This window comes from Pteropus alecto, unplaced genomic scaffold (assembly GCF_000325575.1).
Source record: "Pteropus alecto unplaced genomic scaffold, ASM32557v1 scaffold167, whole genome shotgun sequence".
Lineage (NCBI taxonomy): Eukaryota > Metazoa > Chordata > Mammalia > Chiroptera > Pteropodidae > Pteropus > Pteropus alecto.
Window position 1 is genome coordinate 26395 of NW_006440647.1, and position 22153 is coordinate 48547.

At 37.6% G+C, this 22153-nt stretch overlaps 1 long non-coding RNA gene across 3 annotated transcripts in view; it reads right to left on the reverse strand.

Annotated features, from left to right (window-relative positions):
* LOC107196097 overlaps nt 1-22153 on the reverse strand; it is a 23239-nt gene continuing 1086 nt past the window's right edge. The window contains exons 1-7 of one of the 3 annotated variants that reach the window (XR_003048111.1): nt 21320-22147; nt 20409-20456; nt 17738-17808; nt 17417-17554; nt 17188-17238; nt 2187-2411; nt 1-81 (exon numbers count right to left, since the gene is read on the reverse strand). This is a non-coding gene — a long non-coding RNA (uncharacterized LOC107196097). Of the gene's footprint in view, nt 82-2186; nt 2412-17187; nt 17239-17416; nt 17555-17737; nt 17809-20408; nt 20457-21319; nt 22148-22153 lie in introns of those variants that run through there. The other 2 variants (XR_003048112.1, XR_001517419.2) reach the window with 2 other exon arrangements.

Below are 22153 nucleotides of genomic sequence, written 5' to 3' on the forward strand. Positions count from 1 at the left end.
CTCATAGCGAGAACTTCGCCCGTATTCTTGTCACGTGACACTGAGCAAGGCTCATCATCATTCCAAGCTTCAGTTTCCCAACTGTAAAATAAGGTGACTATTACTGCTACTACTATTAGCAAAAATAAAAATAATCATTTCACAGAATACTTTGTTTTTGTCTCTGGCTAATTTCATTTAGCATAATGTCCTCTAGATGCATCCATGTTGTTGCAAATGACAGGATTCTTTTCTCATGGATTGAATTATATATACATATCACATCTTTATCCATTCATCCACTGATGGAAACTTAGGTTGTTTCTATGTCTTGTATTCAGAGAATTCTCACGAAGCAAAAACAAAATATAGAAAGATACTTTATTAATTTTCACTGAGTAAAAATATAAGTAGTTTTTATTATTGTCATTTGTGTTAAGGGGTTTGATTTTTTTATTTTTAAAAATTCCTTTTATCATGAAAATTTCAAAATACACCAATGTAGAAAGAATACTGTAATGGAACCCCTATAAAAATTTTCATCCAGATTCAATATTTATCAAGATTTTACCAAATTGTCTTCATCTCTCTCTCCTTCCCTCTCTCCCTTTCTTCCTTTATTCCTTTTATCTTCTTCCCCCTCCCACTCATTCTCTTCTTTTTACTGTATTTAAAAGAAATTCAAGATATGTTGTTTTTTTTTTAATCCCTACATCTTTGTGTGTATATGCCTGTTCTAAAAAGTATACTTTTTTTCTAGATCACTACAATGCTATCCAGGTACCTGAATGGTAATAATAATCCTTTGGTATCGGCACCCAGTCTCCTGTATTCAGAACTCCCTGGTTGCCTCAAAAGTGACTTTTTATAGTTGCTATTTTTAGAACTTAAGTTTTGCTGTGTCTACGCTGGTAAAATAAGAGGAAAACTCAGGGGGTGCTATTTGCATATCTACACCTTAGAAAAGAGTTGGTGGTTATGACAATAAAAGTGATTCAATTTTTTCATTCACTGCTTTATTTTAGGACACCATGGGCCCTTCAGGTTTATTCCAGGAAGCTGAATCATTTGCACACTAAGTCCGTGTCCGTACCCTGGGACTGTGCATCACTTTGCTGTAACCAAGAGTTAAGGGTAAAATTCCATAATTTTTCTTTAAATCATGCCTGATTAGATTAGATCATTATGTCCAGGAAGCTTGTAGAATCACTGCTGTTCATGGCTCCATGTGGTGATGCATGAAGCAGATGCCACCTCAGAAGGTGTCTTTACCTGAGGCAGCTCAAGCCTCAAAGGACTCTCCCTGCCACTGCATTCTGGACAGGAATCCTTCAGAGGGGAACATTACTTGACATTCTTTATCCTTGCTAGGATTGGGAAAAATTATTTGCTTTTATTCTACTTGATGGTAAAAGAATATGCAATAGGCTAATTACCATTGACTTTCAAATTTTTCAAGTTCTAGTTTAATCCCCATCTCTTGTAAGAAGCAATTAATTGGATTCTTGTTACATTGCCTTGTTGTGAGTCACTTTTAAATGTATGGAAGCACAAATATATAGGTGTATGCATGTATATGGGTGAATGTAGTATGTGTGCATATTGTTGGGGCTGAAAATAAACAAATTCTTGCTGGGCCACCCAGGAACAAGGGGACACGGAGAGACACAAATCTAACAAACAGATTTGCTCAGAGTCTCCCTGTCTGCCACACTTAATTTATACCTGCTAAGGTGAATATGCTAAGGCTCCCTTCCTGAAGCAAGTTTTTATATCTGAATGCCTTCAGGCAGGTAAGGGGAAGGATCAAAGTTCTTTGAGTCTTTTGTTTCTTAAAGAAAAAAAAAAGCTTAAAATAATCAGTATCACAAAGGCATATTTTGGGGTGGGAAATTCTGGTTCCCTCAATATGTATGTGTATTTTGCGATTCCTCAGTTAGATTGTAAACTCCTTGCATTATACATTCTTATTCCCCAAAGCAGTATTATGTACATAATAGGCATTCAGTAAGGACTTGCTGATTGGTTAGTGAGTACAGGTGAAGGTTGGATGGCCTTAATAACAAGGCCAGTGAGCCTGGGGACTTTTTCTAACTGAGCATGTCTAGTGTTGGCTCGGTCATCTTATTTTCCTCCCAGCCCATCCTGCAGTCCTGAGTGACAAACTGAAGTAGCAAAGAGTTTCCCAGAAAGGGTCTGGCACTTACTTGGTGGTCTTAGATGTGGATTGAGAAACAGAACAGCAACATACTCTGTTCTGTCTGAAGCACTGTCTGTAGAGTTTCTCTGGAAATCTCTGAGTTGCAAAGACTCTTCTCTCCTGTTTCTTTCTCCTTCTTCATAGTTATCATCCTTTTTCTCCCTATCATTTGTATGTGTGTGTCTGCATGTGTGTATAGTTGTATAATTCGGTGTTCATCTAGTGATTATATCTTTGTAGGGGCCAAAGATATAACCAAGTCATGGAGAGAAAGAAAATACATGAGTTAAAATGACATATATTCTGGAACAAGGCAAATACCGCATACGAGTAATAAAGCAATAATATAAGAGTTCTAAGGGGGTAGAAATTACATTCAGTAAATCTGGAAGCATACTTGGAAGAGGTGGATGTTAAGATGGACTTTGAAGTACGGGTGGGAGTTCTTATTGGCCTTCCACAAATAAATACTTCCCCTTCAATAACAAAATTAACACATTATCATTGAGATTTCTATAGAAATTATGAAGTCAAAAATAAAATGAATTAAATTCATCAAAACCTTGTCTAATATCCAAGAGTGATAATGAAAACTATTTTTTTACTTTATTGTCCTGTAGTTTCTTTTATAAGTACTGTATTCCACATACTATCTGATGTTCTGTATCTATGTTATCTAACATTTCATCAAGAACATTTCCTCCATGTTAAAAAATGTTTTTGTAAGCTTTGATTAAATGATTGCATAATATTGCAGGGTTTTTCCATGCCTCCAAGCAATTCTGTAGTTCTCAGTGGATGCTGACTGGGTGTCTTACAATTTAATTCAATTCTGACACTAGTGTCAGAACCCATAGGTTTAAGGGCTCCATTCCACAAGATTGCCCCCCTCCCTTCAGATGCCAATCATAAGTCCAGATTGTTACCTGCTCTTTTGACCAACTGGCTATAAATGGAGGTTTCCACACCCCCCTCTTGAGATTTGATTAATTTGCTAGAGGGGCTTACAGAACTCAAACATTTACTTACATTAACCTGTTTATTATAAAGATTTACTTACATTTATGTGTTTATTATAAAGGGTATTATAAAGGATACAGATAAACAGCCAAATGAAGAAGTGCATAGAGTAAAGTATGTGGGAAGGGGCATGGAGCTTTCATGTTCTCTCTGGGTGTGCCAATCTCCCCATACCTCCATGTGCTTAACAACCCAAAAGCGCATCGAATCTTGTTGTTCGAGAGGGCTTTTTAATTTTTATTGAGGTAAGATTAGTTAATAAGATTATATAAATTTCAGGTATACATTATAATTCAATATCTGTATACTCTATTGTGTGCTCACCACCAAAAGTATAGTTTCCATCTGTTACCATATATTTATGCATTTCTCCCTCTCCTATCTCCCTTCCCCTCTGGCAACTCCATTCTGTTATCTGTATCTATGAATTTGTTCTTGTTAGTTCATTTGTAACTTTTTTTGTTTTATATTCCACATATGAGTGAAATACAGATTTTGTCCTTTTCTATGACTTCTTTCACTTAGCATAATACCCTCAAGATTCAACCATGTTGTTGCAAATGGCCATATTTCATCTTTTTTATGACTGAGTAAATTCCATTGTATATATGTACCACGTCTTCTTTATCCATTTATCCATTGATGGACAGTTAAATTGTTTTGTTTATTTTTAATTTAATTTTTTTAAAATTATGCTGTTTTAGAGCTTCATCTTCAGTGTCCCTGCTTCCCCTTCTCTGAGGTGAGGGAGCCTGAAAGTTCCAACTCTCTAATTACTTGGTCCTTCTGGTGCCCAGCCCCATACTGAGGTTATGTAGGGGCACCACCCCAAGTCACCTCCATAGTATCTAAGCTCAAAAAGGGCTTCTCATGAATGACAAAAGATACTCCTATTACTCAGGAAATTGCAAGGGTTTGAGCTTTGTGCTAGGAACCAGGGACAAAGGCTGAATATATTTCTTATTATGCCACAATTGTTGTTCCTTCATTCTTTATTTCATTCAATCATTCAAACAATATGCATTGCCAGCCACAACCATTGTTGTATTTCAGGGTCAAATACAGTGCCTGGCACTTATTAGCTACTCAATAAATATTTATTGAATTAATGAACTGATGACAAACACTGCTAGTCAGGTACCATAATTCAATCAATCATTTTCTCCAATGCTGAATAAATGCTGAACATTTAGGATTTCTTTCCCATTTGTATAACCAGTTTGTCTTTGTGTGTGAGCCTTTAATAAAAAAGAAATTCATTGGATGGAATTGAAAGTGGGAGAGACAGTCTAGGCAGATCACTTAAAAAGATTATACAGAAGGATAAAAAATATGGGACAGCAAATACTTAAGTTCGGTTCGGATGAGGTAGGGGAAAAGTGAGAGCCAGGGCTAAAAAGTGTTAATAACTCCCCACATTTGTACACGTTAATAATTTACAGAGTGCCTTCAGGAACACCATGTTACATATTTTTTACGGTAGCATCATCTCTATTTTACAAATGAGAATATTCTGAATGACAGTTTGAATTGATCAAGGTCACACAGCCAGCAAATGGTGGAGATGGAATTGGGTTTGAACAATATGGTTAGATTTGGGGTTTTATCTTAAGTGCAATGGAGAGTAATTGGAAAGTTTAATTCATCTTCATTATTATTATTGTTGTTATAACTTTTTATTTTCAAATAGCTTATGACTTTCAAGAAGTTGATAAGTAGTATGTGGGGATCCTGCATGACATTTATGTAGCTTTCTCCTATGGCAATATTATACGTAACAATAGCACATTGTCAAAACCAGAAAACTGGCATTAGTACAATATTATTAACTTAGTCTCTCAACTTCGTACTAATAACATTTTGGAAGGGATCATTCTTTGTTGTGGGGGACTCTGCTGTGCATTTTAAGATGTTTTGCAGTATCCATGGCCTGTACCCACTAGATATTAGTGGGATACTCTATTGTGACAACCAAAAATATCTTGCTGATGGAGTGAATATGAGAATTAATGAACAGAGAAGTTTCAAGGATGATTTCAGGGTTTCTAGCTTAAACCAGAAGATGACACTACTTAATGAGAGAAATATGTGAAAGATCATGTTGAGCATGAAGGGACCAAAAGTTTTGCCTTTTGGGATATTGATTTTTTTAAGGGGGTTTATTAAGAAACAAAAGCCTCAGAGAAAACCCTTGACCCTCCCCGCTTTCCTGCCCAAGAGATTCAGACAGAAAAATCTGTTTCAGGAAGGCAATCTTTTGGATGGTCTTGTTAGCCTAATTTGAATTAAGTAAATAGGAGGGCTTCAGACAGGCACCTGTTAGCTAGATATCCTATGTCCCATTGTTCCTGAGTTGCCTAGCAAGAATTTTTTTGCCAGGTATGTTCCGCTCTTTCTCAACTACCTGTAAATTGTTCATTCTCACTTTTGAAATCTAATACTCCACCCTTTCTCCTTTGTCCAAAATGTCCTATATACCCAATGTTGCCTCACTGTCTTTGGAATTTTCATGCATATGTGAACTCCCTATGAGCATGTGTTAACTTTTGATTTTCTCCTGTTAACCAGTCTCTGTTAATTTGATTATTGGCCCCATAGTAACAACTTAGAAGGTGGGAGGAAAGGTATTGTTTTTTTATCCCCCACAGGCACAAAGGTAAATTTGATTGTGTGGATGTTGTGACTTTGGGAAGCCAGTGGGCCTCCGAGATGCCTAACATATCTAATAGGCAGTTGCATATAGAATCATAAGCTATGGGAGAGATTAGCGCTATAGATATTGTACAGAAGCCTGTTCTTTGTATAATTTGAATGAATGCTAGATACTCTTGGCACGCACAATTGTAAGTTTAATTTCTAGGACACAAGTTACTATCCCCACCACTTAACTCAATAGCTGGTGGTACACAGGGGAAGGGGCTAGGTAACCTGGTTTCTCAAGCACTGGGCAACAATTGTATGAATGTTGATATAAATGAATATAAAGAAGACATATAGACAATAAACTCAAAATGTCCGTGTACCTTTTAAAATCGATTCTTGAGGAATTGACATCACATATCCTTGGGTGGACAGATATAGCTATATTTTTTCTGAAAATAATTGGAAATGCCTGAATTAGAGCTCTGTTTATACTTTTGGTGATGGTGGTGGTAGTGGTATTTAGGAAGGGTGGGTGGCATGACCATGGTGAACTCCTTTGTGAGAGCCTTCTGACATTGTAGAAGAGAGGCACTGCGCTCTCGCTCGCTCGCATGCGCGCTCTCGCTCGCTCTCTCTCTCTCTCTCTCTCTCTCTCTCTCTCTCTCTCTCTCTCTCACCCCAGAGGACTAGGAACTTAACATACTCCTCCATTGTACATAGTAAAAGCAGCTGGCTGCATCTGGGCCTCACTCACTTGAACTTTGCTGGGGCCAGAGAGAAATCCCTATGATAGACATATGGTCAGAGGTTAACCCATGCCTCCTTAGTGGTCTAGTGGTTAGAATTTGGTGCTCTTACCATTGTGGCCCTGGTTTAATTCCAAGTTAGTGTTTATCTCATGTTTTGTTTGCTATGGCCATCATGAAAAGGAAAAAAAAAACCCTCTCCTTTTTATTGTTTGCTCCCACTGAGGGGTAAAATGCTGTCTGAAGCTTCTCCTTCCCCATTTTCTTCATCTTCAGACATGTGGCAGTTGCCATCTTGTGTTCAGGCTCCATCCCAGCTCCATCTTCCTCTAGGAAGATCTGCCACTTTTAAGTTCAGGTGTTCTGAAGCCAATCTTTTTACCTTTTGAGCTTTCCAACTTTATTGTGCATATTCTCTTTTCATTTTGTTGTTTGTGTTTGTTGACCTTAAGGGGCACCCTTTAAGGAGAGGATCTCAGGCCTCTCAGAGAAAATAAAATGCATTCTATGATTTATTATAAATTAATTTTAAAATAGTTTTAAAGAAAGTCTAACGGCATGCAAAGCTTTGGTCATCTGAGCAAAATCCTATATTAGTCCATCTGCCAAAAACATAATTTGGATCAAGTTTTTCCTCTGAGTCTACATTATACCTGGGACATAAAAGCTAGTGTTTTAAAATGAAAGCTATGAGATCTGTTTGTATGTTTATGTATATCTATGTATATATGTTCTAGATGTAGCATATTTCTGCTGAATGTTATCGCTAATTTGTAATATTAAATTGGCTTAAACAAGCAAGTGCTTATATGAGAATTCTCAAAATATAACAGACTAACCCAAATGCTTTTCAGAATCACATGATTTGGAAAAATGTTTGATATTAAAGCTGGTTCTGAATTTGGTTTGGTTAAATAGGCATATCTTTAGAATAATCAGCATTAAATAAAACTTTTATCCTACTTGGGTTTATTAGTCAAATAACATGTTATTTCTGTTGAAAAATTTGTCAGCAAGAAAAATAACTTGGTGTGGTAAAATTTTCATAAGTAATATAAACCTAATTGTTAGGAACAAAAATTAAATAAATGTAAATAGGATAAAAAGTTCCTTTTAGTTTAACTCTTTAGTAATAATTATATTGTATGTATACTTAAATGGTTTTCCAAACCATTTTGGTAACTCAAAACTTTAGAATTTTACTAAGTTAAAGGATAAAAATAATCAAATATCTATATATTTCCAAATAATACACAATACTGAAACATTGATTGCTAGATAAGTCTAAGTTTACCTACTTTTGACCTCTTATTACAGAGAAATGAATCAATTAATTTAGATCTGCTAATGAAAACATTTTGTGATTTGCCAGTAAAAGAATGTATTTCTAAAGGTTATGAAATAGATGTATAGAACTCTCCTAAATTTGCCAATCTGAAGAATGCTAATTGCATACTTTTAGTCGTCACAAGAAATTAAAGTTCTAATGGTTATAAATTCTAATTAATATGGAAGGAAATGATGTGTATTTTCAGTAAAGGGAGGTACAAGGTATGGAAATACATTTTTAAAGGAATTAAAATAAAGTGGTTTGTCCTAATTAAGGTTGGTTATTTCTGAATGAGGAAGAAGAGACAAACTAAGAGGGACTAGAAGAGTTGTAGAAGTCTTGTGGAAAAAGAATCCTGAGAAAGGGAATTTTATGCATGGTCAAGCTGAATAAGATTAAAATAAATTTAATAGAGTAAGTTAATTTAAGTATCAAAAGTAAGCTGATGCAAAATTAGAGTTGGGTTTTGTTCCTCTGCTAAATAGGACAAAGGTCTTGGACTATTGGTCTGCTACTGAAAATGTTTTCTGCCTAGAAAACAAAGATTCTGTGCTTTATCTAAATAATTTTCTGTGTTTTATGTTGTCTTAATCAGGCCCTTCGTTACCTAAGAAAACTGAATCTCCACAATGGTAAGAACTATTTTGCTAATAATTATGCAAACTTCTGTATTTATATTTAAAGTTTTCTATTGTCACTTTGGGTAAATGAATAATTTAATATTGTTTCAAAATAATACGATCTGTTAGTCAAGCATATTTGACAAACTTCCTAGGGTTCAAGATGTAAAAGGAGACTTTTCTTAACCTGAGGCTGGGACCCAACATTTGCATTTCCCTGATGGCTAATGTTGAAAACTTTTTAATGTGCTTATTTGCACTGGCTCTTGAGAGCTGATTATAGGCATCTCTTTCCAATTCTGGTAGCATAGAGTTACCATGTGGCCCAGCAACTCTACTCCTAGGTACATACCCAGGAGAATTGAAAACATGTTCACACAGACAAAAAATTATACAGGAATATTCATGGTAGCATTATTCATAATCAAAAAGTAGAAAAAAACCACTCAAATGTCCATTAACTGAAGAATTGATACAAAAAAACTAAGAATAGAATTACTATATGACCCAGCAAATTTCTTCTGGGTATTTACTCATAAAACTTGAAAATATTTATCTGCAATGATAATATGCATTCCGAAGTTTGTAGCAGTATTATTCCTGATGGCCAAGACATGAAAACAACTGAAGTATCCTTTGACAGATGATTGGATAAAGAAAATGTGGTACATATATACAATGGAATATTATTCAGCCATAAGAAGAGATGAAATACTGCCATTTGCGGCAACATGGATGGACCTCAAGATAATCATGCTAAGCGAAATAAGCCAGACTGAAACAGTTGAGAACCATATGATTTCACTCACATGGATATAAATCTGAAAGCAACAAATGAACAAGACAAATAGAACTCATGGACATAGACAACAGTTTAGTGGTTATCAGAAGGAAGCAGGGAAGGGGAAGCAGATAAGGGTAATGGGGGTCAAATATATGGTGATGGAAGGAAGTCTAACTTTGGGTGCTGAACATACAATGCAATATACAGATGATGTATTATAGAATTGTACACTCGAAAACTATGTAATTTTATTAACCAATATCACCCCCAAAAATTTATTAAAAAATAAGTAAAATGTTTTTATCGATTTCCAAGCTCTACAACATGAATTCCCTCAAGAAACTCTTAATATATGCTTTCTCCTCTCCATTTCATAACTTTAATAGACCTGTCTTATATAACCAGAATTGAGGATAGTGATCTAATATTGGCCCAGTTGAGAGCCCACTGTGGGCTCCGGCTATTTAGGAAGATTCGACCACTGGTGCATTTGAATCACCCCCAAATGGGCTCTATTACACTGGCCTTCTTTAGACTGTAATCTCATGCAAAGGAATGACTCTAAATATTACAATAAGTTGGGAAGGGAGAAGAGGCCCACAGTGTCACAGTTTGTAAATTGAGAACTTTCAAAACGACTGAATACAATGTAAATCCCATTAACTAGGATGCTGAGTAGGCAGGTTTAATTGACATGGCTTTTTTATTTGATTTTTTTTTTAATAGTTGCTAGGCATTTAGGGAAAAGCCTTTTGTGTGACCTCACCTCCACATTGTTGTTGGTTTTTAAATTAACTTTTATTGAGATATAATTGACATATAGCATTATATTAGTTTCAGGTATACAACATAATGATTCAATATTTGTATATATTGCAAAATGATCACCACAGTAAGTCTAATTAACATTGATCACCATAGTTAGAATATTTTTCTTGTGATGAGAACTTTTTAAATTTATTCTCTTAGCAACTTTCAAATATACAATAGAGTATTATTAACTCTAGTCACTATGTTGTACATTACATCCCTGTGACTTATTTTATAATCGAAAGTTTGTACCTTTTGACCTCCTTCACCAATTTTTCCCACCACTCAGCCTCAACCTCTGGCAACTTGTATGAGCTTGGTTTTCTGTATAAGCTTGTTTTTTTTGGTTTTGTTTTTGTTTTTTAGATTCCACATATTAGATCATACGATATTTGTCTTTCTCTTTCTGACATATTTGACTTAGTATAATGACCTCCATCCATTGTCATAAATAGCAAGATTTCATTCTCTTTTTTCCCCCCTCTTTAATTCCATTCCCCACCTCACTTCCACCCCTGAACTATGGATGTTGCCATTTCCCCTTAAGAACTGGATCTCTGAAGGCGGGGCATCTCCTCCCACATGCTCAGCTCAGGCGTGTACCCAGGGCCTGATGCATCTGGGACCTGGTGCACCTGGCACATCTGGTGCATCTGGGGCATCCAGGGCCTGGAACACCCAGGGGAGCCCGGCACACCCGGGGTATGGTCTATGGCTCCACCTGGGGCACAAACCCAGGACCTTCTGCGTGTAAAGCAGACATGCTAACCACTACACTATGGAGCCACCCTCAAGATTTCATTCTTTTTATGGTTGAATAATTTTCCACTGTATATATACATCACATTTTCTTTATCCATTCATCCACTGATGGACAATTAGGTTGTTTTCATATCTTCGCTATTGTAAATAATGATGCAGTGAACATGGGGGCGCCACTTGCTGACCTTGTTCTGAAATGCTTAGCTCCTGCTTTAGGAATTGGTGCTGATGGAACTGGGATCTCCTAGTTGAGGAGTTGGGCTGGCAGAGGCCTGAGTGCTCCTCTACTGCAGGCAACAGCACCTTCCATTCAGAATACTGAATTTGTAGCTAGACTTGGGTTAGCTGACAGTGTCCTAAACCCAGGAAGGTTGGAGGGTGAGGGCAGGTTGGCACACGCAGAATTGACAATGGTATGCGTCTTTCCCTCCAAACTATTGGCTGAGCAGAAATTGAGTTTTAATGAATTTGAACCTAGTTTGGCCAAACTTTCCTTAGCATTAAAGGCTAATATATAAAGGCAGTGTTTGTCCAGAGCTTCAGTAACTCTTATGTCCCAGCAAGAGAAGTCACAAACCCCCTTGCCAGAACACCTTTTTTAAAAGCTTTACTGAAATATCATAGACAATTAGTTTCTCATATTTATAGTGTACAATTCAATGAGTTTTTTTCAATTATAGTGTAGCATACCATAATATATTAGTTTCAGTTGTATAGCATAGTGACTAGAGATCTAACTCACAAAGTGATCACCCCATTAAATCTAGTACCCTTCTTCCCTCTTACATTTATAACATATTTTCCTTATGCTACACTTTATATCTCCATGACTATTTGGTTTCTGTCCATTTGTACTTCTTAATCCCTTTTCTGTTTTTCACTGTCCCCCCAACCCCTCCTCTCCCGTCTAGTAGCTGTCAAAATATTCTGTTTCCGTTTTTGTCATTGTTCTTTAGATTCAACATGAACGTGAAATCATGTGGTATTTGACTTTCTCTATCTGACTTACTTCATTCAGTGCAATACCTTCTAGGTCCATCAAGGCAAAATCTTTGTCCAACCCCTTCCTTTTAGTCTGTGTGTGTCTTTTAATCTGAAATGAGTCTCTTGTAGGCAGCATATGTAAGGGTCTTGTTTTCTTACCCATTCAGCCACCCTATCTTTTGGTTAGAACACTTAATTCTTTTCCATTTGAGGTACTCGTTGATAGACATGTAATTATTACCATTCGTTATTCATGTTTTTGATATATGTTTTTTTCTTCTTCTTAAAGAAGTCCCTCCAACATTTCCTGTAATACTGGCTTGGTGGTAATGAACTCCTTTAGCTTTTTTTTGGGAGGGGGGGAGTCTGGGAAGCTCTTTATCTATCCTTCAATTCTAAATGATAGCTTTGTAGATACTAGGTTTTCATCACTTTGAATATTTTGTGCCAAGCCCTTCCATCCTGCAAAGTTTCTTTGGAGGAATCAGCTGCCAGTCTTATGGGTGCTCCCTTGTAGGTAACTAACTGCTTTTCTCTTGCTGCTTTTAAGATTCTCTCTTTGTGTTTAACCTTTGGCTTCTTAATGATGATGTGTCTTGATGTGGGCCTCTTTGGGTTCATCCTTTTTGGACTCTGAGCTTTCTGGGGTTGTATGTCTATTTCCTTTACCAGGTGAGGGAAGTTTTCCATTATTATTTCTTCAAATAGGTTTTCAAATTCTTGCTTTCCCTCTTCTCATTCAGGTACCCCTAGGATGCAGATGTTGTTACATTTAATTTTGTCCCATAGGCTCCTTAAATTATTTTCAATTTTTTTTGGATTCTTTCTGCTTGCTATTCTGATTTGGTGTCCTCTGGTTGGTTCCCCATCCTCTATATGGGTGGTTTGATCCTCCACTTTATACATTCTGTTGATTCCCTCTAATATACATTTCATCTCAGATAATGTATTCTTTATTTCTGACTGGTTCCCTTTTATAATTTCCATTTCCATTTTTTGTTTTTTCTCTCTTTTTTAAAGTTATCACTGAGTTCATCTACACTTCCTCTAAGTTCATCGAACATTCTTATAACCAGTGTTTTGAACTCTGCATATGTTAGATTACTGGACTCCGTTATTCCTAGATCTCTGTTCTGTTCTCTCATATGGTTTCTGCTTCTTTGTCTTCCCATTTTGGCTGCCTCTCTGTATCTGTTTCTATGTACTAAGCAAAGCTCCTAAGTCTCCCAGTCTTATTAGCATGGCTTTGTGTAGTAGGTGTCCAGTGGCACAGTCCTGAGAGGGTTTCAACTGCAGGACAAGTTTAGCCCTAGCCTGTGTCCCTCCAGGACCACCTGTTAAGATTCAGCAAGCAATCCACAGATGCTGTGCTTATAGTTGCCACAAGAGGCCATGCCAGAAGCCGAGGCCAGCTGCCACCAGCTGGGGGTTGTAGCTGCTCAGCAAGGGGCACAGGACTTGCTGAGGACACAACTGGATGTGGCTTGGGTGGGGCCGCAAGTTGGGGGAGGCGGAGTTTCAGGGATTCCTCTAGGAGGAGTGACCTCTGTTATACAATTTGATGATGGCTCAGTTATGGCAACACTGCATCTACACACTGGGAGGGGGAAGGAGAGGAACAATGGATACCCACAGCACTTCTTCCTGGGAGAAAGGCTGACCTCTGGCCCTCACTCCAACAACTCTGTGTCCCCCTATAAGTCTCTGGTGCCCTGCTAAGCAGCCGATCTGGTGCTGGTGCTCAGAGCGAGCAAGTCCATCACTGCAAAAGTCCACTCACGGACATGGCCCCTTTAAAAGAAGCATTTGCAGCTGCCGTAGCCTGTGTCCCACTCAGCCGCTGAGGACCATGCAGCCTCGCATCTTCACCCTCTCCCACCTTTTACCGTTGCAGGATAATTTCTTATTTCTCTCTCTAGTTGTAGGGCTTCTCTTCCTCTAGACCGCGGCAACTCTGTTTCCTATTTTCTCCGTGTTTCCATCACAATGTTGGTGTGGTCACAAGAGGAGTTGTACAAAGTCTCTATCATCTATGCCATTTTGCCCAGTCTCACAGACCACCTTTTTAATTCTCGAGAATTTTGGGGATGAAGGACCCCTTAGTTATCCTTGAAAGAAACCTTCTAAAATCCAATGTGCTTCTGTTGATTATTTACTTCAGAATGAAGAGGGGCTTTTCAAATAGGGGGCTGTTTCCCTCAATCTGACTTTGAAAGGGGTTGAGTTTTTTTATCATGTTCAGCTTCCCCCATTACCAAGGTGACACTATCTCTAGTGAGGAGCGGGCAAAGCAGCTGGATAGCTGATAGTCTGCTGTCAGGACACTTAAGATTTCTTTTCCTATTACCAGGCAAAAAATTAACAGCGAGGACACAGTGCAATGCACTAGCTAGTCTTGCCCCCAAGATCTGGAAAATAACTAATATTAAAAGTGGGAGAATAAAAACAAAGCAGTAAGCCTAGTCAAGAATTTGGCACATAGTCCACTCTAAGGGTGAACTGGACGGAGGGAGCACAGTCTTAACTTTCCTAAGATATTTTACAATAAGGAAATACTTTCTCCTATTGTGATTTAAAATCTCAATAGCACACAGATTTGCATGTTGTTTTTCTAATATGGTATTGACTGTTCAATATACTAAACCAATCCCTTTTTTCTCCTATGATAGAAGATTGGGTATAAAAATAGTAGGGACAAGGGACTTCTGGTCAAGATGGCAAAGTAGGTGGACGCTGTGCTCGCTTCCTCTCACTACCACATCAAAACCACAACTAAACTACAGAACAATTATCATTGGGCATTGCCTGAAGTCTGTCTGAACAGAAGTCCAACAACTGGGGACACACATAAGAGGCCACCTCAAGACTGGGAGGAGGGGCAAAGACGTGACAGTAGAGAATTAGGAGGAATATCTTGGCTACTGAGGACCCCCAGGAGGAGTGAGGGGTCTTGGCCCCACACTAGGCTCCCAAACCCAGGGTTTCAGTGCCAGTAAGAGAAGTCCCTACAAGCTCTGGCTGTGAAAACCAGCAGAGATTGTGGTTGAGTGAGACAGAAGGCTGCGGAAGTCTCAGACATCTCTTTTAAAGGGCCTGATTATAGATTTACTTGGTGACAGACTCACTTGCTCTGAGCTCCAGTGCTCAGTGGATAAAGAGGATCAAATATATGATAGCTGAAGAAAACTGGACTTTGGGTGGTAAACACACAATAGAATATACAAATGCCAAATGATAATATACACCTAAAAAATATATAATTGTATTAACCAATGTTACCCCAATAAACTTAACAAAAAATTTTTTAAAAGTTTAAAAAAATAATGGGCAGAGGACCTTAATAGGCATTTCTCCAAAGAGGAAATACAGATAGCCAATAGACATGAAAAGATGGTCAACATAACTAATCATTAGAGAAATGCAAAACCACAGATGATTGGATAAAGAAGCTGTGGTACATAATATACAATGGAATATTACTCAGCCATAAGAAGAGATGAAATACTGCCATTTGCGACAACATGGATGGACCTCAAGATAATCATGCTAAGTTATATACAATGGAATATTACTCAGTTATAAGAAGTGATGAAATACTGCCATTTGCAACAACATGGATAGACCTTGAGATAGCCATGCTAAGAGAAATGAGACAGAAAAAGTAGAAAATCCCATGATATCACTTATATGTGGGATATAAACCTAAAAGCAAAAACAAACAGAGATTCATGGACATGGACAATAGATCAGTGGTTACCAGAAAGTAGGGGTCAGGGGAGGGTTGGAGGGGTAAAAGGAGTCAAAAATGTTGTGACAGAAAGAAATATAACTATGGGCAGTGAACACACAATGCAATATATATGCCTTACTCTTGAATTGTATACCTGAAACTTACTGGATTTTGTTAACCAATGTCACCATAATAAAAATAAATTAAAAAAAAAATAAATACATTCTAATTGAAAAAAAAATTACCTCTAAACTTTAACACCTTTGAGCAGATTAAGTATGCTTTTGCTGTCCCATTCGTTGTTACAGAGAAATTCATTCATTTGAACATTTATGTCAGAAACCATGCTGTTTTACTACATGTTAGATGACACAGGGAATTATTATTGATTTACTGAGATAATGGTATTGTGGTTAAGTAGGAAAATGTCTTTTAAGAGTTGCATACAGAAATATTTAACATCAAATTGTGATATTTGTAACTTACTTTCAATATCTCAGCAAAAACCCCATATTTGAAACAAATAGGTCAAAAAGCTAACATATGTTAAACCTGAGTGCTTCCCTTTACTTTTTTTGAGTGTGCAAGTATTTTCATGGTGAAAAAGGGGGAAAACCCCTATGTATACATTTGGAGGATGCTTTCCAGGAGCTCAGTCTAATGGGGGAGACAGAAGTAAAGAGATAAAGAGAATCCAGAGTGACAGGGGAAGGCTGGGGTACTCTGGGCCTACAGAGGAGTCTCAAATGCAGGCTGATTTGGGGAGGGTATTTGAGGAATGGTTGACCAGGCAAGGGTGACTCTTAAGCTAGTTCTTTTTAAAATCAGTTTTACTACAAAAGTGATGCCTGCCCACTGTTGAAATGAGTAAGACAAGCTGCATGCAGGGAGAGATTGGCATTGCAGGCAAACCTCATATCAAGTAACAAAATCAAGAGAAAGAACATGGAGTATTGAGGAGACAGAAAATAGTTCTCAGGCTACAGAGGATGCTAGGAGAGAAAGTGACAGGGTATATGCGATTAGAGAGGGTTCAACCAGGGTTTGAACTTTACCCTGAAGGCTATGGAGAGCTACTGAAGGATTTTAAGTAGGGGACTGACATGCTCAGATTTGTGCTTTAAGAAAGTCCAGTCTTCCAGCAGTGAGGAAGAAAAGTGACAGTGGGGGCGAGGAAACACAGATGACATCAGAGAAAGGGGTGCCTGGTATAGTGTCCCCAGAGGAGGTACCCTCTGTCAATCATCAGCCAGGAGAGGACACAAACAAGGTGGCTTTTTGTGATGTGCCACTCACAGGGGGTGTCTTCCTCAAATCAGCTGCCAGCCTGAAGGGAGTCCTTTATGGTGCGTCTTTTTGAAAAGTGCACAAAGGTGCCCACTGAGTGTGAGAATTACACAAAAGAGCTGCTACCCTGGGCCGATACAGCCCTGTACGGCTTGGTTTGGCACCTCAAGTCTCACAGCCCAGCCCTGACTTGGTTCAGTGCCACATGCCTTGTGCAACTACACACAACCAATCTGGAGTCACATTTTTTAAGTTCGAATCCCAACTGTGTGACCTTGAGGGTGGTACTTACAATCTGCTCTGTGCCTCTCTTTCCTCATCTCTAAGATGTATCCTGCAGTCACTGTTTGGACAAAATAGCAATGATGACTATCAAGCACTTAGCAGGGTGTCCGGCACAAAGTAAGTGTTCAAAAACTCTTAACTAAAATTATTGTTTCTAAGAACCTTCTTCTGAATAGGCTTTAAGAAGTAAAACCAGTTTTGAAACAAGGCTCGCAGAATTATGTTGACTTTCTTACCACTGGAGTCTGTTTCGGAATCAGAGTCACTGTCACTATCGTCAGAATACTTCTTGTGTTTTCTTTTAGATGATTTTTTCTTTCTCCTTTTCTTGGACCTTTCTTTTGAATGACTAGACTTCTTCTTCTTCTTTTCTTCTACATAAAATACAAATAAGAAACTAACTTCTAAAGAAGCATTTCTGGGCATCAATTTTATTATATATGAAATATGAATGAGGAAAAGATGATGGGTAAATTGAGTAAAAACAAAGTTTAAGATTGAACATAAACTCATTTGTTAACTTCCCAATATAAAAAAGCTCTGTATTTAAAAGATACCTTCTGAAGTAGAAGCTGAAGTGGTGCTTTTCTTTGGCTCTTCATCCTCTACTGGTGTATGTTCATCAGAGCTGAATTTAAAGAAGATGGTTGTAAGAATCAGAAAAAGGATGAAACATGGACCATGGAGTAAAAAATATAGACTTAAATTTTTCAATGACAAATGATTGTCCACGAACCATTAAAAGCAAGCACTGGACTGATTTTCTAAGAGTACAGTTCGAGGATAATAATATAATCATCATAATGTATTATGTAACCATCACAATATAATAATCATTTACACTTGCATAATGCTTTAGACCATACGAAGTGGTATTCAAACTGAAATAAGCATGTAAGATTTACATTTTCGGAAGAAACCACAGGATAATGTAAGGAAATAGGCTCCACAGGAAAAGATGAAAGAAAGTGGAGATAAGAAGACTGAGGGAAGACATCATAATTTATTCTATGTGTGTAAAGGACATATGGCAGAGCAGCAACTGTTCTTTCTCCCCAGAGCAAGAAGAACCTCACACACTACAGTATAAATAGATTTCAATTCGTCGTGGAGAATTTTGAAAATGAGTTATTAAAATTTTAAAATAGTTTAAAATAGGATTTCCATATCATATAATCTTTTCATCTGGAGATCAGATTTGGAATAACCCCAGAAAATTATTTTAGGGTTCTGTCTAACTCTAATTCTATTCGGGTTGTTATTATTTGTAAGTACAAGTTTCTGATAATAATGCTTTACCACCCTGTCAAAAATTACAAAGTATACCTGTGAAGCATATTGTCTCAACTCAACCTAAAGTAGACATAGAAATAGAGGGAAGAAGCAGCTTATAAATACCACCCAACAAAAAAGAAATAGGTAAAGGAAGCATTAAGCCATCAGATATTATTGGATATAGGGCAATTAACTAAACAAAACCATACTAGTACATTCATTTTTAAATCCTCTTGTAATGCTAATATATGGCATGCAATCTGCTATTGGGTTGAGAAAAAAAATATTTCAAAATAATATAAAGGTATTATTTAACATCGAACCCTTCTATGAATAAGAAATTAGCACCTCATGAATAATTTAAAGAGAACAATTAGCCTGCTAAAATCCACTGGCAACATGTTTTAGTTCTTAGGTATGTTCTATGTTTTCAAAACCTAAGGGTTATAAGAGGATAAATCAGAAGGAAGAAGAAAAGTGTGAGATGTACTTAAAGTTCTTCACCTAATAAAAAATTTAATAGACTTGAGATTTAACAAACGTTATAACATTTTAAATATGTATTTTAAACAACTTACTCTGGTTCAGGATTGTATTAGTTAGCTAGGGCTGCCATAACAAAATACCACAGGTTGTGGGTCTTAAACAACAAAAATTATTTTCCCACCATTCTGGTGGTTAGAAGTTCAAGATTAAGGTACCACCAAAGTAAGTTTCTGGTGACACCTCTCTTCTTGGCTTGTAGACTCCTGCCTTATCCTTTTGTCCTCCCTTGGACTTTTCTCTGTGTACACATAGTGGAGGGGGAGGGACAGGAAGGGGGAAAAGGGAGGTGAGGGAGAGAGAGATCTTTGTTGTCTCTTCCTTTTTAAATAAGGTTATCAGTTCTTTTGAATCAGGGCCCCATCCTTATGCCATTACTTAATCTTAATTACCTCTTGAAAGGCCCTATTATCAAATACAGTCAGTCACTTTGAGGGTTGGGGCTTCAAACTATGAATTTGGCAGGGGGAACACAATTCAGTCTATATCAAGGATTCTCTGGAGAAAGTCTTCACTTTAGGAGCTCCCAATTCTCCAATCCTCTCTCACTTAATCTATCAGAAAATATAGGCATGTAAATAATTCAATGGCTGAATTGTTTAATTCATATCTATCTATCTATCTATCTATCTATCTATCTATCTATCTCGTCTATCATCTTCACAAATTCAATGGGTCCAGTTAAGTCCAGTTATCCCTTTACATTTTAATCTTTAAAAACTTGGTATAAATGTGAACTCAATTTTTAGGATTTGATGTTCTAATATCAAATGCTAGGCTACTGTCAGCCTGAGAGGTTGGGCCAGAAATGCAGCCTTGGAGGGCTGTCAAGTGCATCATCTTTTCTGCCATACCCACGACATAGCTCCTAACTGCTCATTTCGCTTTCTACAATATATGAGAGAAACAGTTTTACATTTGGAAATAATTTCATTTGTTCGCACACATTTATAAAAGAAAAAAGGAGTCTGTTTTGGTTTGGTTAAAACTTTAGTTTTCAGAAACCCGGGAATTAGTAAAGCCAATTTTTAAAAAATGAAGCACTAGAAGTAGAAAATAAATGGAGCTCTGAAAAGAAAAAGTTCTATGTAACAAAAGTTGTATTCAGTGAGATTCAGGGTTTGTTCCCTGTTTTTCCTTTCATTCCTTTCTGGAAAAGGAATATATTGTCTATCTGTTCTTTGGAGAACATTAAACATTTCTTTTTATTATGTTTGTCACTTTTTAAAATTTCTGCTGTTACTCATAAATGGGAAAAACTAACAGGCTCAATTCCCCGAAGTTTAGTTGTTTATGTCTTTATTTGGTTTTTAAAAAATCTTTACAAAATAAGTATATTTGGTTTCATTGTTTGAATGCATTATTTTTTTTTTTTTTACTTTTTTTTATCCAGGGGAAAAGGTATTATACCTATGCACAGTTGGACTCAGAGGGTCTCCCAATCAAGAAGCAGGCAATCTAAAAGTAAACATACAGATAACAGTTCTTTGAATATAAGAGTATAGGGGTCAATGGGCCTGCCGGACTCTAAAGACACACAGTCCTTATGATGCAAAGCATAAAATTAAGGCCCTATATTAATGTACTGCCTTGACATCTGGGGAAACCAGTAGGGCCTCCAATTGCATAACTGCAAATTCCCCTCACCACTTTGCCCCTGCAGATGAGGTCCCTTAGCCAAATAACCCTCTTTATCAAAGAGACCAGGCACACTTCCAGATTATCCCTGGGTAGTGGATCTCATTTGACAAGTGTCAGGCGTCCTGTGTTCAGCCTCCCCATAATCCTAGGGAAGACAACCCTCCTTCACCAATAGGGTGAATAGGAGACCACACTGTCCCTGCTGCTACCTGGTTTCATCTGTGCTCGTAAGATAAATTATCTTCTACATGCACAAATGCAAATTTCATCCAAGCTATTCTTACACCTTTTGGTTAAGATTCTAAAATAACAAGCTGTTTGGTTTTTGATTGACACAGACTGGGGGCACCTTTCTGAAACATTTAACTTGGAAAGGCAGGTCTCCACTGTAACTCAGGACTGTTTTTACTGTTTGTCCTCCCAGGCATGAAACCCTAATAGCTAACATGGAATGTGTCTTATGTTCCAGGTACTAAATCATTACAACACTAAATACATCAGAACTATTTTATCCCCTTTTACAGGTGAAGAAATGAAGCTTAGAGAGGTTAAGGAACTTATCCAATGTTTTGACTTTGTTAAATTAACATTTGTTAAGTGGAGCCCAGGGTGCTGGATGGTAAGCTTAAGTTCAACAACAGACTACAAGAGAAACTGAAATAGAACAGTTTATTACTTACAGGTACTGGAAGAGCCACACGGGGAGGTCAAGGCAGAGTGCAGATAGAAAGACAGGACCTGGGGCACATACCTTTATTAGGGTCTGTGGGTGGAGTACTTTGGGTTCCTAGGCTAGGACAAGATAGATCAATTTAAACCGAAAGAGTAGGTTTTTGGTAAGCCCCAGGGGTCTTTTCTAGGGGGCCCATACAGCATACAGGTGCTGGGAGGCAGCTGATCACGAGGGTTGCTGGGGAAGTCATATCAGGAACTTACATTTGTTTGTGACTCCGTGGGCTATCTAAGGCACGTGCTTGCATGAGGGGGATAGTGTCATTTTAAGGTCCCAGCAAACCACTTGGCTGAACAAAATGGATGCCAAGGCAGCAATACAATGCAGTAACTTAAACTCTCCACACCCAAGGTCACACAGGTATTATGGGGCAAAGCAGGGCTTCAAACTCAAGCAGTCTGAATCCAGCGACTATCCTCCTCACTATGCTTTATTACCTCCCACTGCTGAAAGAAAAAAGACTCGTGAAGATATCTCTCAACTTGTAAATTCAACTTACCCCTCAATGCCTGGAATGTTTTTAAATTTCTCATTTTTAAAAACACATTCAAGGCACTTAGTATGCTACCTGAGACATTCAATAAACATGAGATATGAATAAATACACAGCAATAATTATAACTCTTTTCCTTCTCCTTCTTAAACTATTTTTCCACTCCAATACTCACTTTCACTAGAGGATAATTGACCTCACCCTCCCCTCATTCCTCGAGGTCAAGATTGAGACCACTTAACAAGATCTTTCTCAAGGAAGCTTCCTCAGCAGTTTAGCACATCACTT